Source organism: Apium graveolens, chromosome 6 (genome assembly GCF_009905375.1).
Source record: "Apium graveolens cultivar Ventura chromosome 6, ASM990537v1, whole genome shotgun sequence".
Taxonomy (NCBI): domain Eukaryota; kingdom Viridiplantae; phylum Streptophyta; class Magnoliopsida; order Apiales; family Apiaceae; genus Apium; species Apium graveolens.
The window spans coordinates 170,189,875-170,213,103 of NC_133652.1; the positions used below are offsets into that span (position 1 = coordinate 170,189,875).

The following is a 23,229-nucleotide window of genomic DNA, read 5'->3' on the forward strand; positions in this document are numbered from 1 at the left end:
AGAAGTAGAAGTCTAAAATAATATATTTTCCCCGACCCTGCGCGGCCGCTCAGCATTTCTGCGCGGGCGCGCAAGGCTGCTGCGGCCGCTCAGCATTGCTGCGCGGGCGCGCAGGACCCTACTGGAAAATTCCAGGTTTGCTCCGTTTCTTCGCCGTAATCTGCCCGTTCTTTTCCTCTCGCAATGGTGAACACATGCCAAGGCTTATTCTTGATGATTCCTCCTCCGAAATGCAACTAATACCCTGAAATGCATAAACACTAGAAAAACGCATCAAATACACAAAATACTTGATTTCAAGACACCAATTTAAGCCATTTTAAGACGTTCTAAGTGGTATAAAATGCCACTTATCACACCCCAAACTTAAATCGATGCTTGTCCTCAAGCGTCACAGACTCAAAAACAAATAAAAATATGCATGAATGCAATCTATATGAAAATGCAACGATCCCCCTTACTACAATTAACCAACCAAATTGTCACGTCTCAACGAATGCAGTTAGACACTAAAGATCAATAAACTCATGCAAACGGACATACCGCCAGAAACGTGGTGTGTGCAAATGCTTAACAGATATGCTTCGGAACTAGACCAATTACTATGACTAGACTTCCTCAAGGCAATCCTACGATTATACAAAGAATAAAAATTCTAGGCACAAAGTGATATACAACACTACAAGAACTTTGGAGCTTACTACGGAATCGTGCTTTTTATTTACAACTCAAATGCTTATTTGACCGTGCATGAGTGAGGTCCACAAAAGACTTATACAATGGTATCCATGTAACGAGCGTTAGGTTAGCGGATCCCAGACTCTAAAAGCCTTAGGTCACTAGGCACAAAGTCCCCTAAGAACTTAATAACTCGAATACCAAAGAGCCCACTCTTGATCAATTACGCAAATTTTTTTTTTTTTTCTGAGCAAGTGCGTTTCGCTCCATCTTGCTCAACCCTAGACTACTCGCATAACATGCGAGCCGGCTACTAGCCATTTGACGCCTAGCCACAACTAGCAACAAATTCCATTTTTACTCCATTTTTTTTCTTTTTCATGCCTTTACCACTAAGAACCTATTATCAAATTCTAAGCATAATAAATAGATTATCCTCGAAAATAATCAGATCATAACAACAATCTAGTCCTTCAGCATTCTCTAAGACTTAGTGACAATACAAGTGCTTCTAGCATGCATATCAACCTACACAACTTAATATCACTTTAATGCTATCACTACACTCGCATCAATATCACAATTCAGTCGATAAATCATTGCAAAAGGGATCATGGTATATGCATGAGCTATATGATATGACAACAAATAAAGCTATATAAAAAAAACTATATGGCAAAAATTATGCAACTATATGAACTAACTATCATGAATATGCAACTATATGACACACAAAATATTCCTTAACTACCACCCCCAAACTTAAAATCTTCACTGTCCCCAGTGAAGGTAGTAGAAAGGAACACAGGGTATACCTACTCGGAGTCATCATCATCATCACCCTCAGTGGGTGGAGTATCAGGCGGCGGGTATGCAGAGTCCTCACCAAAAACTGGCCACTGGATATCAGCTCCAAGGCCTCGAAAAGCAGTCCCTAACGCAAGGGTGAGCTCCTGAGCAAACCTGCTCTGCGTCTCATACATGGCATCCATCCGCCGTGAAAGCCTCCTATACTGGGCATCACCCATCCCAGCACCCTCCTGAGCTCTCGAAGAACTAGCCTCACCACGCCCTGGCCTGGCCATAGTAGCACCTCGTGCTGGACGCCCTCCTGGAAGACGATAACCCAGCCCATGCTCCTCAGGCTCACCACCGGTCCACTCCTGCATCCCATTCAGAGTGCCAGAATCTATAGGAGCTGCTGGCAACTGCAACTGCTCATGAGCCGGCCAGTTCACTCCTACTGCACGGCATAGCTTTGTAACCGTGGATGCATAAGGGATGTTCATATGCTTTGCTCCCCTCAAAAACTTCAGAATTCCTTGGTAGATAAACTCACCAAGGTCCACATAGTATTCCTCATTCAGAATTCCCCACAACAACTGTGCTCTCTCAACTGTGACCTCGTGTGCATGTGAAGAAGGCAAAATATTAGCACATATAAATGCGTTCCATGCACGGGCATACCTGTTCATGGCGATCGCCGGAAAGTGACGATACTCATTATTGGCTGGACTGCGGTTCCAAACTGTGCCCGGTCGACAGAGAGTCGCACAAATCAAATCCAAGTCAAAATCCTCAGCAGTCTTTTCATTCCAGTTCTCCTCCTCGGGCTTCCTCTCTCGCTGTCCAATCACTCGGCGAATCGCCGCAGGATGATAATCAACCGTCAGCCCCGAACTACAGAAAACCCATTCTTTTCAGCCTTCGCGTTCGCGTAGAACTCGCGAACAACACTCATCGGTACTGCTTCGGGTGACTCACAAAAAGCTATCCACCCCTTCTCTGCAATCATGGGCAACAACTCACCATCCCTCCCTGATGGTAAAAACCCCCTCTCCTTCAGAATCGGCTTCCCCAACAGCCTAGTGTACTCCTCCTCCGCGCTCTGTCAGTTAACCGAGGCCTGCAGCAGTACCCCTTGATGAATCAGCAGTAGGAACTGTGCTGCTGCTGTCAATAGTGCGTGCTCTCTTGGGTGCCATTGATTTGTGAATAAAAGTGTGTAAGAACTGATTTTTGATGTTTATGAGAGGGTTTAAGTGTAGGAAGTTGTGGGAGATATGTAGGATAGGTGTATGTATATATAGGGTGTGGAGTAGGTTAAATTAGATTAGGAGTGGGGTTGAGGGATAAAATCATGGGGTAATGGGAAAAGAATTCGTGGGTTTATGGGCTGTAATGGGTTTTTGTGTTTTTTTTTTTTTTTCTGAACTGTAAAAAAATTTCTGGAACTCGACCCCTGCGCGGCCGCTCAGCATTTCTGCGCGGGCGCGCAGCAAGCTGCGCGGCCGCTCAGCATAGCTGCGCGGGCGCGCAGAGGGTCTCTGGAAAAAAAATTTTCAGCCCCTGTTTTCTTTTGATTTTTTTGTGTTTTTGGATAGGTTATTAACTTCTAAGGGTTCCTGTAACAACAATTCATGGGTTGCCTCCCACGCAGCGCTTCTTTTTCGTCATTAGCTTGACGTTCCGTCCTTTCTCACGTAGTCAACAAAATGGCACTAACCACCTCTCGGTTTGCCATGTCCCCATAGTAGTGCTTCAACCGCTGACCGTTAACCTTGAATGCTTGGTCCGAATCATTCTCAAAAATTTCCACCGCTCCATGTGGAAACACAGTTTTGACAATAAAAGGTCCAGACCACCTTGATTTCAACTTCCCAGGAAAAAGTCGGAGCCGAGAGTTGAATAACAGAACTTGTTGCCCTGGCACAAACAACTTAGGATGTAGCTTCCTATCGTGCCACCTTTCACCTTTTCCTTATACATTTTGTTATTCTCGTACGCTTGAAGTCGAAATTCATCAAGTTCATTAAGCTGAAGCATTCTTTTCTTACCAGCTGCATCTAAATCCAGGTTCAATTTCTTCAATGCCCAGTAGGCCTTATGCTCAAGCTCCGCCGGTAGATGACATCCCTTACCGTACACCAACTGAAACGGTGACATCCCAAGTGGAGTTTTGTATGCTGTTCTGTAAGCCCAAACAGCTTCATCGAGCTTTAAAGACCAATCCTTCCTTGATGGACAAACAACCTTCTCTAGAATGCGCTTTATCTCTCTGTTAGACACTTCCGCTTGACCATTTGTTTGCGGATGATAGGCAGTAGCTACTCGATGATTCACATTATAACGCTGCATCATAGAAGTGAACTTACGGTTGCAAAAATGCGATCCTTCATCACTTATGATTACCCGAGGTGTTCCAAACCTTGTGAAAATTTGCTTATGAAGAAAATTTAGCACTGCCTTTGCATCATTTTGGTAAAGCTTTAACTTCGACCCATTTTGAGACATAATCGACTGCCAGCAAATGTACTGATTATTGCAAGACGAGATAAAAGGCCCCATGAAATCGATTCCCCATACATCAAAGACCTCGACTTCAAGCATCACATTTAATGGCATCTCATCCTTCCTTGACAAATTTCCCACTCTTTGGCAACGATCACACCTTAAAACAAACTGATGAGCATCCTTGAACAAGGTGGGCCAGAAAAAACCTGCTTGCAGAATACGAGCTGCCGTTTTCTCACCTCCATAGTGTCCACCATAAACCGTGGAATGGCAGTCTCGTAATATCCCCTCCGTCTCACAGAACGGGATACATCTCCTGATGATCTGGTCAGCTCCCTGTCTAAACAAATATGGTTCATCCCACATATACCACTTCACCTCATGCAGAAACTTCTTCTTTTGCGCGGATGTCAAATTGGGAGGCATTATATTGCTGACAAGATAGTTTACAATATCTGCAAACCATGGTTCTTCCTCCTGAATTGCAAACAACTGCTCATCCGGAAAAGATTCATTGATTAACGTCCTATCTTGTGAAGTAGAATCGGGATTCTCCAACCTAGAGAGATGGTCAGCTACTTGATTCTCGGTACCTTTTCTATCTTTGATCTCTAACTCAAATTCCTGAAGTAAAAGCACCCAACGAATGAGTCTCGGCTTCGAATCCTTCTTAGAAACCAGATAGCGAATAGCTGCATGATCAGTGAATACTGTCACTTTCGTACCAAGCAGATAAGATCGAAATTTCTCAAAGCCAAAGACTATAGCCAAAAGCTCCTTCTCAGTAGTGGTGTAGTTCAATTGGGCCCCATTTAAAGTCTTACTCGCATAGTAGACCACATGGAAGAGATTTTTCTTGCGCTGTCCCAGAACTGCACCTACCGCATAGTCACTCGCATCACACATCATCTCAAACGGTTCTGTCCAATCTGGTGCTGTAATAACTGGTGCCGTGATCAAACTCTCCTTGAGAGTCTCGAATGCTGCCAAACATTCATCATCAAATTTGAAAGGCACATCTTTCTCAAGTAAATTGCACAACGGCTTAGATATCTTTGAAAAGTCCTTGATGAATCGATAAAAACCCGCATGACCGAGAAAACTACGGATTCCTTTCACTGAATTAGGTGGGGGAAGATTTTCAATGACTCCCACCTTGGCCTTGTCCACCTCCAGACCTTTGCTAGAGACCTTATGCCCAAGGATAATGCCTTCACGCACCATAAAATGACATTTCTCCCAATTAAGCACCAAATTAGTTTCCACGTGTAATAACCCCAATTTTTGGGAAATTTTTGAAACCCTTATGAATAGTGTTTTTGCTGAATGAGAAAACTTTTCATGCCACACTATGTAGGGGTTCTGATATGGATATTCTGAGATTTTATTAGTACTTTATATGGGATATAAGTGTATGTAAAGATCGTCAGAATCCAAATCCGAACACTTTGATTTTTCCCGGAAATACACTAGATACGGAAAGATTTGAGAAAAAGGTAACAGGATAAAAAGGATTTAAATTAAAGGATTATAGGAGAGGATCATAAAAGGAATATAATATATTGAGAAAGGTTAAGGGAACCTAAGTAATAAGATCCCGGGTATGATCCCTCAAACGATAAACGAAAACGAAAGTTAAGCGAACCGTATAACAGATCAGCGGTCATTAGGCAAACGATTAGGAAGTTAATCAAGGGGATTAGTGGGGATGATGTCATCCAACCAATAGAAAGAGGACAAGGAGGGGAGGATGACATCATGAGGATGACACAAGCATGACATGGGAAGGAAGGAGATGTGGTGGCTTTTTAACCACACAAAATCAAGGGCAACTAGGTAATTTACTAAAACAAACACAAAAATCAAACCAACCAAGCCAAGCAAATCATTTTTCATCAAAATCAAAAAGAAACCAAGGCATTGTTCTTCATGCTCTCGGCCAAAACAGAATCAGAACACTAAAACTGCCGTATCTCCTTCATTTCTCACTCAAATATTGTGTTCTATAGCTCATTGGAAAGGTATTGAGATGGCCTACAACTCTTGTTCACAAGTCTCGTCCAAATAATCATGGTAAGACCCTCATTTTTACAGTTCTTTAAATCGGACTTTTAGAAACTTCAAAGCCTAACTTTGTGTTCTTGATTTCTTTGGAAAGATCAAGCTTGTAGGAGGCTCTCTAAGGCTTCCTAGCAACTTAAAACCTCCCTAAGGAAGGTATAAACTTCAAACCCTAGCCTTTACTTTATTTGTTAGTAAGTTTAATGGTTGGTGTTGTGAAATGAGAAGCATGGATTGTGATTATTAGTAGTTTGGTTTGATTTGGAAGTGTTTTGGTAATTGAAGCTTGATTATAGTTCATAGGTCTTGATTGTGGTTGTTTGAGTTGAAAACCTTGGAGATTATGGATTATGGACTGATGTGGTATGGTTTAGGTGAAGTTTTGTTGTATTGATGGTTATGAGTTGGTTGGTGGTTAATTGGAGTAGTTTAAACATTGGTAATCACGTAAACATAGCCGTCGTAACGTCCGATTTTCTTTGGACTGTTTTTGTGCATAACATTAGGACCCGAGAACCCCCTGCTAGATTATGACCACTGCCATGTTTAGATAGCTCATGTTACGAGCTTCGTTTTGATATGTAGTTCATTCGATTCCGATGCACGGTTTAGGAGAAACGACCGTTTCAAGTAACGGCGTTTCGCGAACGAAACTTTTTCCCTCGCCTTACTTTGAAATGTAGGTTAAAGACCAAAAAGGGTTAATTAATGTATGAAACATTTATGGTAAGTGTGTTAGGCAGTTGGTAAGACATTCGTGAAGGAATCGCTTTAAAACTCGTAAAGGTTAAATTATTAAAAATGGTGGAGCCGAGGGTACCCGAGTGACTTAAGCGAATCGGTGAGCGCAAAACAAGCGTTAGAGTCTAAGTTAGTTAAAGTATAGATTTACAAGTGATTTTGGTTTAATTCCAACTTACTTGTTGTTTATAGGTTACCAGACTCGTCCCGAGCCTTTCTCACCCCCAAGTCGCTCAGGCAAGTATTCTATCCGTTTTACTGTTGTTGTGATGTATACACTTGTATATGCATTATCTTGCGATAGATGCATATTGGTTATTTAGCAAATTCTTGCGATATATTGTAGCATGTGATATGGTATATATGCATGCCTGTTTCATATTCTTGAAATATATATCTGTTTGTTCAGTTGATAATACTTATGCTAGAGGATAGCGGTAACTTGCATATACCCTTAGTACAGGGACCCAAAGGTGAAAATATTTTCTAAAACCGGGAGTCGAGGATCCCGAGTAGATTTTGTATATATGGATATATATATATATACTTATATATATATATATATGGTCATAGTTTTCAAAACTATTAATCGAATAAGGTTTATTCGATAACTTTAACTTTATTTTATTATTGAATATTATTTTGAATATTATTCGAAGGCGTATGACTCCTTTATTTTTAATTTGAATATTATTTGAATATTCATTCGAGGACTTATGACTCCTTTTATTTTATTATCTGAATATTATTTTGAATATTCATTCGAGGACTTATGACTCCTTTTATTTTATTATCTGAATATTATTTGAATATTCATTCGAGGGCTTATGACTCAGTTTTATTATAATGAATGAATATTTGAATATTCATTTGAGGATCTATGACTCCGATTATTTGCTGAGATATATTCTTTATTTATTAAAGAATAAGGTGTTAATAATCAAACTTATTTTTGATTATTCAAATAAAGATAATACTTTCATATAAGTATATCTTTGGTTATTTAATACTCGTTTCAAGTATAAGTTTTAATACTTCTACTTCAATTTTTTTATAAAGATTATTCTTTATGGGAATATTATTTAAATAATAATATTCAGTCATTTTCTAAATATTCTGGGGACTGATTTACTTCATTAAATCAGCTTTACTCCAAACACTCTATAAAGTGTTTTCGAGTCTTCAAAATGATTTTTAAAGTCAGAGCGGATCCCAAAACTCATTTTTATATTTAAGATCTTCCTTTTTTAAGGGGATTTAAATACTCGCTCAAAACCTGGGGAATCCGGCTCTGTGGTGTATTTTATATTCGCAACGAGGTTGCAGTTTTGGTAAATGAATTGATTACTTGCCCAATGTTCGGGAAGTAAGCCCATCTAATTGAGTCGGCATAAGCGACAGGCCGGGGTACGGTCTATGAAAGTGTAAGTGGCTGGGTGGCAGTCCATCAACGCGTAAGAGGCCGGGTGGCGGTCCAGCACAAGGTCCTTATGTGGCCAGGGTGATGACGGTGGGGGATTCATCCATCTACTAGTAGAAAAGGTTACTTATTGGTATCTTTGCCTGATCAGCAAGATATCTGGTTTATGCCAAAATTCTTTTCCTTCCAAATTCATTGGATATTGCAACTCTGTTCATACTTTACATGACAGAGGTTTTCAGGAAATGTATGGGAGATATATATGAAATATTTATATATCGGGACTTAATGAAGTATCTCGTAACTTCATTATTTATAATGATATTCAAAGATTGAATCTATTCAAATCTTGTCTTGTAGTCTCATCTATGTGATGAACCTTTGAAACTGGTTATAACTTGAACGGTGGTAGTTCAAGTAGTATTGGGAAAGATATAAGTATATTGGGGTATTTGGTAACCTCATCTTTTAAACTTATATCTAATTAATAATTGTCTTATGAATGACAAAGATTTTCAGAAAAACGTTGAGACAAGGTTAGATATATGAGATCACCTTGCAACGATATTTTTTTATACAGTTATACATGGGACTTTGTGTATATTATGCATGGAAGAGGACTTCCAATATTTTGAAAAGTATATGTATATATACTGAATATTTTGCGACTTCATCGCATTAAGATATCAAACTTGGTTCATTTCTTTTGACCAAGACTTTCATGAGTATTATGAGTAGGCTCATATTTATAATCATTATACATATTATTTTGGTGGGCTTGCTGCTCACCCTTGCTTTATTTCTTCATCACACAACAACAGTTAGGAAAGATGGCCAGACTCCAGCAGACCCAGCGCAAGCGCGTGGGAAGCGTCCCGCGTCTTCCCGTTGATGTTGTAGCTGCTATAGCTGCAGAGGTAGATCTATTGTAGATCAGACCATCTACTTTTGAGAATCAATTATGTATAATTATAACTTGTGGCAGATAATGGCAATTAACTGTAAATTTATCAAGTAATCATTTTGGGTTGTAATAACTTTTAAATTGTGGATTCAAAGACTTGTACTTATTTAAATTTCATCTCTGAGACTATAACGGGTTGTGGTGTGTGTTAGTGTGGGGTCACAGCATAAGGTTATTTATTATTAATTAAGTGAAGTGATATTGTGGAAAGAAAGACCGTGACGACCCGGATCCCCGACCCCGGATCTGGGGGTGTTACAGAAATGGTATCAGAGCAAGCGTTATAAACCTCAGAGATGATGGGACGTTAAGATAATAAGTTCACTAAGATAATAAGAACTCTTGCCAAGTTCATAGTCGGGCTACCTAACGTAGCACTGACAGTTAAAACCCTTATGGGAACCCTTATAAATATCGTGAATAGGAGCGTAGTTCGTTATCGTATATGGTAGCGGGACTCCGAACCTGAGGTTGAGGAGCAACATCGCGATGATTTTATTACTAATTGGAGATCGGATTGTGGATCCGATAGAGTGTCCTAATGCAGGACCGGATGATGTTGATATTGAGGATTAGCGGTTGAGGATGTTGTCCTAGAAGGGATAGTTGCTGAGGAGGATCCCATGGAGGATCCTGACAGGATTGGATAAAGGACCACTGATGAATTGATGACCATGGTTGGTCGACTACCAGAGGTAGGATTGGCCGGTCACTACCGGAGGTTCGTTCAAGTGTAAAGATAGTAGCCCCTTTAACGCGGCTTACTCGTAAGACTGAGAAGTTCGAATGGACAGAGAAATGCGAGAACAGCTTTCAAGAACTGAAGCAGAGGTTGGTGATGGCCCCTATGCTGGCGTTGCCGGATGGAAAAGGAGATTTTGTGAGTGTAGTGACGCTTCGCACAAGGGCTTAGGGTGCTTCTTAGCAGCAAGTAAGGTAATCGCGTGTCAAGACAATTAAGGTAATATGAAATTCGATATCCCCGCCCATGAGCTTAGGCTCGTGGCAATAGTTTTACCCTAAAGATTGGAGGCACTACTTGTATGGAGAGAAGTGCGAGAATTACCTAACCATAGTGCTCTAGTACTTTTACGTAGAAAGAGCTCAACATACGCCAGAGGAGGCGGTTAGAGCTAATCAAGAATTATGATTGGGAGATTCTTTATCATTCGGGGAAAGCCAATGTGGTGGCTGATGCCATTAGTAAAAAGGAGAGACTCAAGATGATAATGTCTTTGGGAGAGTTGATAAGAGATTTTGAGAAAATGGAAATAGTAGTGAAGGTAACCGGAGCCGGTACCGAAAAGCTGTTTGAGATTGCAATAGAGACCGAATTATTGGAAAAGAGCATATTGTGCCAGAAAAAGGTGATGAATGAAGGCAGAGAGCCAACAAAAGATAAGAGGTTAATACGAGAAAGATGATAAGGGAATAATGAGGTATTCCTAGAATTTGGGTTCCAAAGTTCAAGAGCTTAAGATGAGACTTAGATGAAAGCTAGTTTGAGGAATAGATTTAGAGCAAACCCTGACGTGATAGTCAGGGAGGTCGCCATCAAGATAGAAGGAACCCATGACATAATGGAGTGGAAAATGGATTTTAAATTAAAAGATGACCCCAATTATGGGAGTAGGATGAAACATTTCATACTAAGGAAACAAAAGTCGAGTAAGGAAAGGAGACCCGAGATGGTACCCTATACGGCAATTCATGGACCTGTCTAAAGAGAACTTAGACTATTATCCCCAACCACCACCCTGAGGAGACAGTACGGTGAGAAATTCTTTCAGGACCTTTAAGTCGCTAAGCTCTCAGAGTTCCAAGGAACAGGTTGACCTAGCGAGGCAAGAGCCTGGCTAAAGGAAATATAGGAATCATTTGAGATTCTAAATGATTGACGAACCAAAAGACTGTTTTTCACTACCCTCCTAAGAGAGAGACCACCTGCTGGTGAAAGGCCAAGGAAGGCACGGAGCAAGAGATTATAATAAACTGATTTAAGTCCAGTCAATTTTCGGGAAAGTAATTCCCAAAGATAAGGAGATAGTGTAAAAGCTTTAGAGTCAGAACAAAGGCAGACGAGTATGATAAATTATGAATCTAAGTTGTAAAAGTTGTCAAGATTCGTTCTGAGGACACGAATCCAGAATGACGGGATGTTTGAAATCAATGCTTATGTTGTGTTAGTTCATGAAATAATGATAAGGAAGTTGGGTATGAGGAAACCCTAAAGACTCGTAGTAATAGAAATAGAAAAGTAAGTAATCGTCAGGATGAGGGTGATTCACCATGAGTTAAAATTGATGGTTGAGGGCATAAGAGATACATATATATTATCCCCTGTAAGTTGGGAGGATTCGAAGAAACCTTGAGATAGTTCGAAGGATAAATAATGAGACGCGGATAGACTGAGGAGACAAGAAAGTAAGAAATTAAGAAAATTGGATGAAGGAAGTGACCTTCAAGAATGTGAAGTGTAAGACCGGTGGCTTGATACCCAGGAAGGGAGACGCCAGGTATGAAAGATATCCCAACATTGAGATGACTGTTGAGATAAACAACAAAAGTAAATAAGGATTTATTAAGAAGAAGTTCACGTTGAACACGACCAATATCTTCCAGATCATCCATGTGATCATTACCAAATCAGGAAAGAAAAGCGGATAACCATTTTTATCTTTTGGAGGCCATGTGGATTGACCTTAACTTGAATAAGGATGCTATTGTGAAATTCGGTATAGACTATCGAGGTGGAAATGATTGAATAAGATACCCTTATCAGGGATATATGACTTTATTTATCCATGGAAGGATGCTTGTACCTTTTTAAAGGTGGAATTAAGGATAGAACATCGGTAACTTAAAATGAATCCTAGGGGAATGCATAAAGGTTGGCATTTCACCCTTAATAGGGAGTATGAGTTTTGACAGTATGATTGGAAAGGTTAAGGTAACAACAACCTTTAATCAGTGGAGAAATTTTTCAGAAGTATATAGACAATGGTTCTAGTTAGTAAATGGTATTTTGATATGCCCTGTATAGGGAATACAGGAGGAACGATTGAAGGATAACCTTAGAGGTTTTACAAGGAGAAAGGAAATATTAAAATTCTCAAGAATAAAAATGTTGATAAAGGAAATATGACGTAATTATAATGATGCCAAGTGGGGCACGTGTTAAACCACGAGAAAGTATGGATCGAACCAGTAATGGTCGAAATTGTTCAGGGCAATTAGGACTTAAGATAAAAAGATGTTCTAAGTATGATTGAGAGTCAGTCTTGACAGTGAACCTCTAAAGACTGAGGCAATAACTTATGGAAAAATGGTGATATTTTTTTTCCCATGATTTTAAAGGAAACATCTTCACAAGCAGTGATCGGAAATAAGGTAGAAAATTTATTTGGAGGTGGTTAAAATGACATTGACTGTAAGGAAATTTTATATCAGGAAAGGCCAAAGAGGTGGCCGACACTTTAAAGGTAAGAGGATAATTATAGGCGCTTGTGCCAGAGGAATACAGTGATGATGGTTAAAATGTGAAGGTTGAATTATGGTTTGGAAGATTGACATTCCTTCTGATGACTGTGCAATACCCAACCGTAATAGTAGTTGGTAAAGGTTTAATTCGTGTAATCGCCATAACGGGCTATCTATCTTAGGAGGTCCTATCTTGGATAAGCCAGGACCATGTTTCAAAAGGACTAACGAACCTTTGAGTTAAGTCTTCTATTTAAGGCATATGATTAAGAATGGTATTAACCTGCTATCGTTGCTTTGATTGAAACTCTTCTGCAATTTTATCTGCTTCACGTCATGAATGTACGTCAGGATCAGGAGTGTTCTTCATGAATCAAGAACGGTGATCATGTTACCTCCTTAGAAGAATTCGATATGATATGAATGGACTCCGTATGGTTAGCTATTAAAACTTCATGGAAAACGAATGACTACAGTAGGTCAACGGTGGGCCATAGTAATGTAGGAATGATTCTGAGAGTAATGAGCTGATTACTTACAACCGTGAGAGTTGTATTGGAATGGATGTTGAGAGTAAGTACCACTAATCGGGTCGTGGTGGTGTATAAGTTATCATTGATAGACTAATTAAGTCAATTATCTACCTATGATATATTTATTCCTTCTTATCGATAAAGAGTAGTATTACCCATACGAAGAAGGTTGCGGTATAGAAATGGATTCTAGTAACGATGAGGTCTAGAATGAGATCCCAGATTCGATTTTCGATATCGAGGGAGTTTCAAAGGTGATTGTGTATAAGCTCGAGGAAGAGCATGGGTCCATAGAATGATGGACGGAATAGAAATATTTAGGCATGGGAAATACGATGCTATAATACTTGATGCTGATATAAATACGTTTATGTTTTGTTCTCCTATGACAAACCTCTATAATTCAGAGGTAGGTTCCAAGCCAGATATTTTGTGGCAGTATATATATATATTTTTTATTATATACAATTCTCTTCAGTTCGTTCTTTCTCTTCTTTTCATTTCATGTAATCTGAGAAGAACAACCCTTCCAGAAGGGGAGGTATTGCCGAATGACTATCTATCTGTGTGATAGAAGCCTAGTAGGATACCATCTATTGTTTAATTGCTTGTCAAGTACTAAAGGCTGGCCACCTTCTGTACTAACTATGCAATATAACAAGTGTTCATGATCATAGTGATCTCTCAACAAATTCCTTTACTTCTATTTGATTGATCAAATTTTGGAAAATAGAAACAACTGAAAAAGGAGTAATAAAGTGGTGGTAGTATGCGGAATGGAAACACATTCGTGATACTAAGGTTGACGTGGTTATTAAAAGGTTATAGAACGCTAACGAGCAAAAGTATAACTAGTATAATATTAGGAACGGAAGGTAGTAGCGATTACGAACTGGGAAAAAGATGGGTAGTGAGAAGCAAAAGCTCTAATGCTAAAGCTATAATGAGAGTCTGTGCAATAGACTTGAAAGAATTGGAATGATCACTTAACACGGGTTGAGTTTCTTATGACAATAGATCATATGTCAGTATTGAGGTATCGCCTTATGAGATCCTTGAGGGAAGACAATGTCGATCTCCCTTATGTTAGGATGAAGTTGTAGAGCGCAAGATGCTCGGACCCGCAGTAGTAGTCCAAAGGACCAAGGATATAATAGATCTAATCAGAGGACGGCTGGTAGTAGCCCAAGATGGACATAAGAGTATGTTGATTTGACAAAAGAACAAAGATAGAATAGGGGACCTAGTGTGTTAAGGTATCCCCTTGGAAACCCTTGGAAAGGATTGATGAGGTTCGGAAAGAAAGGAAAGCTAAGTCTACAATTTGTTGGACCCTTGGATATATTAAGACGTTTGGGAAGTTAGCATAGGAGCTAGCCCTACCCCCGAACCTGTAGCAAGTTCATAACGTGTTCCACGTATCAATGTTAAGGAAGTGTAATTCGGATGCCAGACAAATAGGGGCATATGAGCGCATAGACATGCAACCAGACGTAACCTATATGGAGCAACCAGGAAGGGTATAGAGTAAAAAGGAACGAGTGCTTAGGAGAAGGGTTATCAAACTAGTAAGAGTTTGATGGTAGAACCACAATGTGGGAAAATTTACTCGAGAGTTAGAAAGTGCAATGCTAAGAGAGTATCCCTATTCACTTTCTATCTGATTCCGGGACGGAATCCTTTTAAGGAGGGGAGACTGTAATAACCCCAATTTTTGGGAAATTTTTGAAACCCTTATGAATAGTGTTTTTGCTGAATGAGAAAACTTTTCATGCCACACTATGTAGGGGTTCTGATATGGATATTCTGAGATTTTATTAGTACTTTATATGGGATATAAGTGTATGTAAAGATCGTCAGAATCCAAATCCGAACACTTTGATTTTTCCCGGAAATACACTAGATACGGAAAGATTTGAGAAAAAGGTAACAGGATAAAAAGGATTTAAATTAAAGGATTATAGGAGAGGATCATAAAAGGAATATAATATATTGAGAAAGGTTAAGGGAACCTAAGTAATAAGATCCCGGGTATGATCCCTCAAACGATAAACGAAAACGAAAGTTAAGCGAACCGTATAACAGATCAGCGGTCATTAGGCAAACGATTAGGAAGTTAATCAAGGGGATTAGTGGGGATGATGTCATCCAACCAATAGAAAGAGGACAAGGAGGGGAGGATGACATCATGAGGATGACACAAGCATGACATGGGAAGGAAGGAGATGTGGTGGCTTTTTAACCACAAAATCAAGGGCAACTAGGTAATTTACTAAAACAAACACAAAAATCAAACCAACCAAGCCAAGCAAATCATTTTTCATCAAAATCAAAAAGAAACCAAGGCATTGTTCTTCATGCTCTCGGCCAAAACAGAACCAGAACACTAAAACTGCTGTATCTCCTTCATCACTCAAATATTGTGTTCTATAGCTCATTGGAAAGGTATTGAGATGGCCTACAACTCTTGTTCACAAGTCTCGTCCAAATAATCATGGTAAGACCCTCATTTTTACAGTTCTTTAAATCGGACTTTTAGAAACTTCAAAGCCTAACTTTGTGTTCTTGATTTCTTTGGAAAGATCAAGCTTGTAGGAGGCTCCCTAAGGCTTCCTAGCAACTTAAACCTCCCAAGGAAGGTATAAACTTCAAACCCTAGCCTTTACTTTATTTGTTAGTAAGTTTAATGGTTGGTGTTGTGAAATGAGAAGCATGGATTGTGATTATTAGTAGTTTGGTTTGATTTGGAAGTGTTTTGGTAATTGAAGCTTGATTATAGTTCATAGGTCTTGATTGTGGTTGTTTGAGTTGAAAACCTTGGAGAGATTATGGACTGATGTGGTATGGTTTAGGTGAAGTTTTGTTGTATTGATGGTTATGAGTTGGTTGGTGGTTAATTGGAGTAGTTTAAACATTGGTAATCGCGTAAACATAGCCGTCGTAACGTCGATTTTCTTTGGACTGTTTTTGTGCATAACATTAGGACCCGAGAACCCCCTGCTAGATTATGACCACTGCCATGTTTAGATAGCTCATGTTACGAGCTTCGTTTTGATATGTAGTTCGTTCGATTCCGATGCACGGTTTAGGAGAAACGACCGTTTCAAGTAACGGCGTTTCGCGAACGAAACTTTTCCCTCGCCTTACTTTGAAATAGGTTAAAGACCAAAAAGGGTTAATTAATGTATGAAACATTTATGGTAAGTGTGTTAGGCAGTTGGTAAGACACTCGCGAAGGAATCGCTTTAAAACTCGTAAAGGTTAAATTATTAAAAATGGTGGAGCCGAGGGTACCGAGTGAATTAAGCGAATCAGTGAGCGCAAAACAAGCGTTAGAGTCTAAGTTAGTTAAAGTATAGATTTACAAGTGATTTGGTTTAATTCCAAATTACTTGTTGTTTATAGGTTACCAGACTCGTCCCGAGCCTTTCTCACCCCAAGTCGCTCAGGCAAGTATTCTATCCGTTATACTGTTGTTGTGATGTAACATTGTATATGCATTATCTTGCGATAGATGCATGTTGGTTATTTAGCAAATTCTTGCGATATATTGTAGCATGTGATATGGTATATATGCATGCCTGTTTCATATTCTTGAAATATATCTGTTGGTTCAGTTGATAATACCTATGCTAGAGGATAGCGGTAACTTGCATATACCCTTAGTACAGGGACCAAAGGTGAAAATATTTTCTAAAACGGGAGTCGAGGATCCCGAGTAGATTTTGTATATAGGATATATATATATATATATATATATGGTCATAGTTTTCAAAACTATTAATCGAATAAGGTTTATTCGATAACTTTAACTTTATTTATATTGAATATTATTTCGAATAATTCGAAGGCGTATGACTCCTTTATTTTATTATTTGAATATTATTTGAATATTCATTCGAGGACTTATGACTCCTTTTATTTTATTATCTGAATTATTTTGAATATTCATTCGAGGACTTAGACTCCTTTATTTTATTATCTGAATATTATTTGAATATTCATTCGAGGGTTTATTACTCAGTTTATATATTTAATGAATATTATTTGAATATTCATTTGAGGATCTATGACTCCGATTATTTGCTGAGATATTCTTTATTTTATTAAAGAATAAGGTGTTAATAATCAAACTTATTTGATTATTCAAATAAAGATAATACTTTCATATAAGTATATCTTTGGTTATTTAATACTCGTTTCAAGTATAAGTTTTAATACTTCTACTTCAATTATTTTATAAAGATTATTCTTTATGGGAATATTATTTAAATAATAATATTCAGTCATTTTCTAAATATTCTGGGGACTGATTTACTTCATTAAATCAGCTTTACTCCAAACACTCTATAAACTGTTTTCGAGTCTTCAAAATGATTTTTAAAGTCAGAGCGGATCCCAAAACTCATTTTATATTTAAGATCTTCCTTTTTTTAAGGGGATTTAAATACTCGCTCAAAAACCTGGGGAATCCGGCTCTGTGGTGTATTTTATATTCGCAACGAGGTTGCAGTTTTGGTAAATGAATTGATTACTTGCCCAATGTTCGGGAAGTAAGCCCATCTAATTGAGTCGGCATAAGCGACAGGCCGGGGTACGGTCTATGAAGTGTAAGTGGGGGTGGCAGTCCATCAACGCGTAAGAGGCCGGGTGGCGGTCCAGCACAAGGTCCTTATGTGGCCAGGGTGATGATCGGTGGGGGATCATCCATCTACTAGTAGAAAAGGTTACTTATTGGTATCTTTGCCTGATCAGCAAGATATCTGGTTTATGCCAAAATTCTTTCCTTCCAAATTCATTGGATATTGCAACTCTGTTCACTTTACATGACAGAGGTTTTCAGGAAATGTATGGGAGATATATATGAATATATTTATATATCGGGACTTAATGAAGTATCTCGTAACTTCATTATTTATAATGATATTCAAAGATTGAATCTATTCAAATCTTGTCTTGTAGTCTCATCTATGTGATGAACCTTTGAAACTGGTTATAACTTGAACGGTGGTAGTTCAAGTAGTATTGGGAAAGATATAAGTATATTGGGGTATTTGGTAACCTCATCTTTTAAACTATATCTAATTAATAATTGTCTTATGAATGACAAAGATTTTCAGAAAAACGTTGAGACAAGGTTAGATATATGAGATCACCTTGCAACGATATATTTTATACAGTTATACACTGGGACTTTGTGTATATTATGCATGAAAGAGGACTTCCAATATTTTGAAAAGTATATATGTATATACTGAATATTTTGCGACTTCATCGCATTAAGATATCAAACTTGGTTCATTTCTTTTGACCAAGACTTTCATGAGTATTATGAGTAGGCTCATATATTGTAAATCATTATACATATTATTTTGGTGGGCTTGCTGCTCACCCTTGCTTTATTTCTTCATCACACAACAACAGTTAGGAAAGATGGCCAGACTCCAGCAGACCCAGCGCAAGCGCGTGGGAAGCGTCCCGCGTCTTCCCGTTGATGTTGTAGCTGCTATAGCTGCAGAGGTAGATCTATTGTAGATCAGACCATCTACTTTTGAGAATCAATTATGTATAATTATAACTTGTGGCAGATAATGGCAATTAACTGTAAATTTATCAAGTAATCATTTGGGTTGTAATAACTTTTAAATTGTGGATTCAAAGACTTGTACTTATTTAAATTTCATCTCTGAGACTATAACGGGTTGTGGTGTGTGTTAGTGTGGGGTCACAGCATAAGGTTATTTATTATTAATTAAGTGAAGTGATATTGTGGAAAGAAAGACCGTGACGACCCGGATCCCCGACCCCGGATCTGGGGGTGTTACACCACGCATTTTTGAGTACGGCGCGCAGATTATTCAAGCATTCATCATATGAGTGTCCAAAGACGGAGAAGTCATCCATGAACACTTCGACGTTATTTCCAATCATGTCAGAGAATATAGCCATCATACATCTCTGAAAGGTGGCCGGGGCGCCACATAACCTAAACGAAACTCTACGAAAAGCAAATGTGCCAAATGGACAAGTGAAGGTAGTCTTTTCCTGATCCTCTGGTGCAATACAAATCTGATTATACCCGGAATACCCATCCAGAAGACAAAAATACTCATGTCCCGCCAATCTGTCAAGCATTTGATCAATGAATGGGAGAGGGAAGTGATCCTTTCTTGTGGCTTTGTTCAATTTTCTATAATCCATGCATACTCTCCATCCTGTAACTGTTCGAGTAGGGATGAGCTCATTCTTTTCATTTGCGACCACAGTGATACCTCCCTTCTTAGGAACACATTGTACAGGGCTCACCCACGAGCTGTCAGAAATAGGATAAATGATGCCTGCATCTAGCCATTTCAGAATTTCTTTCTTCACCACCTCCTTCATGATTGGGTTCAGTCTTCGCTGCTGTTCCACAGTTGGCTTACTACCTTCCTCTAACAGAATTTTATGCATACAATATGAGGGACTTATCCCCTTGATGTCTGCTATAGTCCATCCTATAGCCGATTTGAATTCTCTCAAAATCCTTAAGAGCTTGTCTTCCTCACTACCTGAAAGGTCAGCTGAAATAATAACAGGTAACGTAGATGAATCACCTAAAAAGGCATACCTCAAGTGTTCAGGTAATGGTTTGAGCTCTAAGGTAGGCGCTTCCTCTATTGACGGTTTGAGCTTCCCTTCAGCGTTCTTGAGGTCAGAAGTACCAAGAGATTCAAATGGTATATCTAGCTTTCGCTTCCAGGGAGAAGCGTTCAGATATTGTAATTGCTCGTTGTTATCTTCATCATCACTGTCAAATTCCCCCACTAAGGCCTTTTCCGATGCATCAGACATTAGCATGTGATCGAGTTCCGAAGTAACCGCAGAATCAATCACATCCACTTTTAAGCACTCCTCATCTTCTGTAGGGAATTTCATTGCCTTGAATACGTTGAAGGTCACATCCTGATCTTGAACCCGCATAGTAAGTTCTCCTTTTTGCACATCTATCAAGGTACGGCCAGTTGCCAGGAAAGGCCTCCCCAAGATTATGGGAATCTTTTTATCTTCCTCAAAATCCAGAATAACAAAATCAGCAAGAAAGAAGAGCTTATCCACCTTGACGAGCACATCCTCAACTATGCCCCTTGGGTAAGTAATGGAACGGTCCGCCAATTGTAGCGACATGTATGTGGGTTTTGGATCAGGTAGGTCCAGCTTTTTAAAGATCGACAACGGCATCAGATTAATGCTTGCTCCCAAATCACAAAGGCACTTGTCAAAAGTTAGATTGCCAATGGTGCAAGGAATTGTGAAGCTTCCTGGATCTTTCAGTTTTGGTGGTAACTTTTGTTGCAGAACCGCGCTGCATTCTTCCGTGAGAGCAACGGTTTCAAGGTCATCCAGTTTCACCTTCCTTGAAAGAATAGTCTTCATAAACTTCGCTTAACTAGGCATTTGTTCCAGAGCCTCAGCGAAAGGTATATTGATGTGAAGTTTCTTGAACACCTCCAGAAACTTCCCAAACTGTCTATCCAGCTTTTGTTGCTGCAATCTCTTAGGAAAAGGTGGTGGAGGATAGAGCTGTTTCTCCCCTGTATTAGCCTCAGGCAGAGTGTGTTCAACAGTAGTCTTCCTTGGTTCCGCCGCTTTCTCCCTTTGCTTAGATTCTTCATCTCGAACTTCGGCTTCGACTTCTTTTGCCTTTTCAGCATCAGCTACTTTTCCAGACCTTAAGGTAATAGCCTTGACTTGCTCTTTAGCTTCCTTCCTGCCTGGTACTTCCGTGTCACTGGGAAGAGTGCCAGGTTGACGATTGAGCACTGCATTGGCTAATTGACCGATTTGATTTTCCAAGGTCTTGATAGAAACCGCCTGACTCTTGCACAACAGCTTAAGTTCCTCAAAATCAGCACTAGTAGGTGCAGCTGCACTTCCCTGTTGAGGATATGATTGTCTTGTAGCATACTGCTGTGGTTGCTGGAATCCAGGTGGGTTAAACTGTTTACTCACTCCTTGCTGATATGGTGGCTGAATAGCATTCTGATTATTTCCCCAGCTGAAATTTGGATGATTTCTGTTGTTAGGATGATAGGTCGCTGGCACAGGCTGCTGTTGTCGCTGATAATTATTCACATACTGAACAGATTCGTTGATAAGAGAACACTGATCCGTAGCATGAGAACCTGCACAAAGCTCACAAACCATAGCTATTTGATTAACTCCATACGTAGCCAAAGAATCAACCTTCATTGATAGCGCTTGGAGCTGGGCTGCAATAGCGGTGGCTGCATCAACTTCCAGAATACCTGTTACCTTGCCTGATGTCATCCTCTGAGTTGGGTTTTGATGCTCATTTGCAGCCATCGTCTCAATAAGATTGTACGCCTCAGTATAGCTTTTATCCCATAAGGCGCCTCCAGCTGCTGCATCGAGCATGGGCCGAGATTGAGCCCCCAAACCATTATAAAAACCAGTGATTACCATCCAATCCGGCATTCCATGATGTGGACATTTTCTCAACATTTCCTTGTAGCGTTCCCAAGCCTCGCACATAGATTCTGTAGGTTGCTGCGCAAACTGAGTGAGAGCACTCCTCATAGCAGCAGTCTTTGCCATTGGATAAAACTTCACCAGAAACTTTTGCGCAAGATCTTGCCATGTAGTGATTGACCCAGCTGGTTCAGAATGTAACCAGTCTTTAGCCTTATCCCTCAGTGAGAATGGGAAAAGCCTCAACTTGATAGCCTCATCAGTCACGCCATTATACTTAAAAGTGCTGCAGATCTCGACAAAATTCCTTATGTGCATGTTGGGGTCTTCAGTTGCCGCTCCTCCAAAAGAAACAGAATTCTGCACCATCTGTATAGTGCCCGGCTTGATTTCAAAGGTGTTAGCTTGAATAGCCGGATGAAGGATGCTTGACTGAATGTCATCAATTTTAGGCCGAGAAAAATCCATAAGAGCTGGATCAGCTTGAACAATATGATCTCCCATGTTTACTGGTTCTTTCTGCTCAGTTCCTGAATCCGAATCCTCAAAATCTAACTTCTCCGGTGTATCAAGAACTTCGTCTTTCTCCTCAGCTGTATCTAAGGTCCTCTTGCGAGCACGAGAACGAGTTTGCATAAACGCACTAAAGTACCTGAAACACAACTGAAAAGAGTAATTAACTACTACGTCCTAATCACTGAGTCCTAATGACCAATGATGGTAAGTACATAAACTAAACAAATACGCCGAGTCCCCGGCAGCAGCGCCAAAAACTTGTTAGGGCGAAATCACGCACTAATATTCACGCAAGTATACGCGTTCGCAAGTAATATAGAATACTTTCTAGTTCGTTCCCTCAGAGACTCAGACTAAGTTATTGTCTAATTTAACTCACTCACCAATGTATGATTACTTCTCAATATTAAGATAGTAACACTTAAAATTGTTGATTAAATATTAACTATAATTAACTACTTAATTAACCACTTAACTAACACTGCAATTTATCAATAATAAAACACTCATGAGATCACAACTTCATTATTACTTCCTTCTATAGCCATAGTTATTACCTTTAGCATGTGACAGTGATGATATTAATCGAATAACACAAAACTGATAAAAGCCAACTTTCATTGTACTAATACCATTCTACCAAACATCCACAATTAAGATAGAAATTGAATAGTCATCAATTATGTTGAGTTCCTATATGTCTACAGAAATTGACAACACAACGATTAAGCACAAGTTATTCCTTTTGATTACATAGGGAAAATAAAACTGTTAGAGTTACCCACTAATCATGCACAACGTACATGAACCTATGCTAGCATGGCAAGTTCTAAATCTCAAGATCCACTGTCGCTTCACAAGAGATTAACACCCTATCTTATATGTTCGCGATGCACATAAGACGAATACGCACAACCAATACTAGATATCATGCAATCATCACACACTAAAGTATTAAACAATTAACTAAAGAATTCCATAATAAATCCGTTGCAACCCCATGCGATTAGCCCATAATAGAACTTATCGCCATCATGGGTTCATATGAAATCATGATAAACGAACACAAG

The 23,229-nt window shown here is 39.3% G+C and overlaps 1 non-coding gene across 1 annotated transcript; it reads left to right on the plus strand.

Annotated features, from left to right (window-relative positions):
• The first annotated feature begins 21,647 nt into the window (after positions 1–21,647).
• LOC141669499 (small nucleolar RNA R71) lies at positions 21,648–21,754 on the plus strand. The gene has a single exon (XR_012553779.1). It is a non-coding gene; the product is annotated as a small nucleolar RNA R71 (small nucleolar RNA).
• Positions 21,755–23,229: the final 1,475 nt, after the last annotated feature.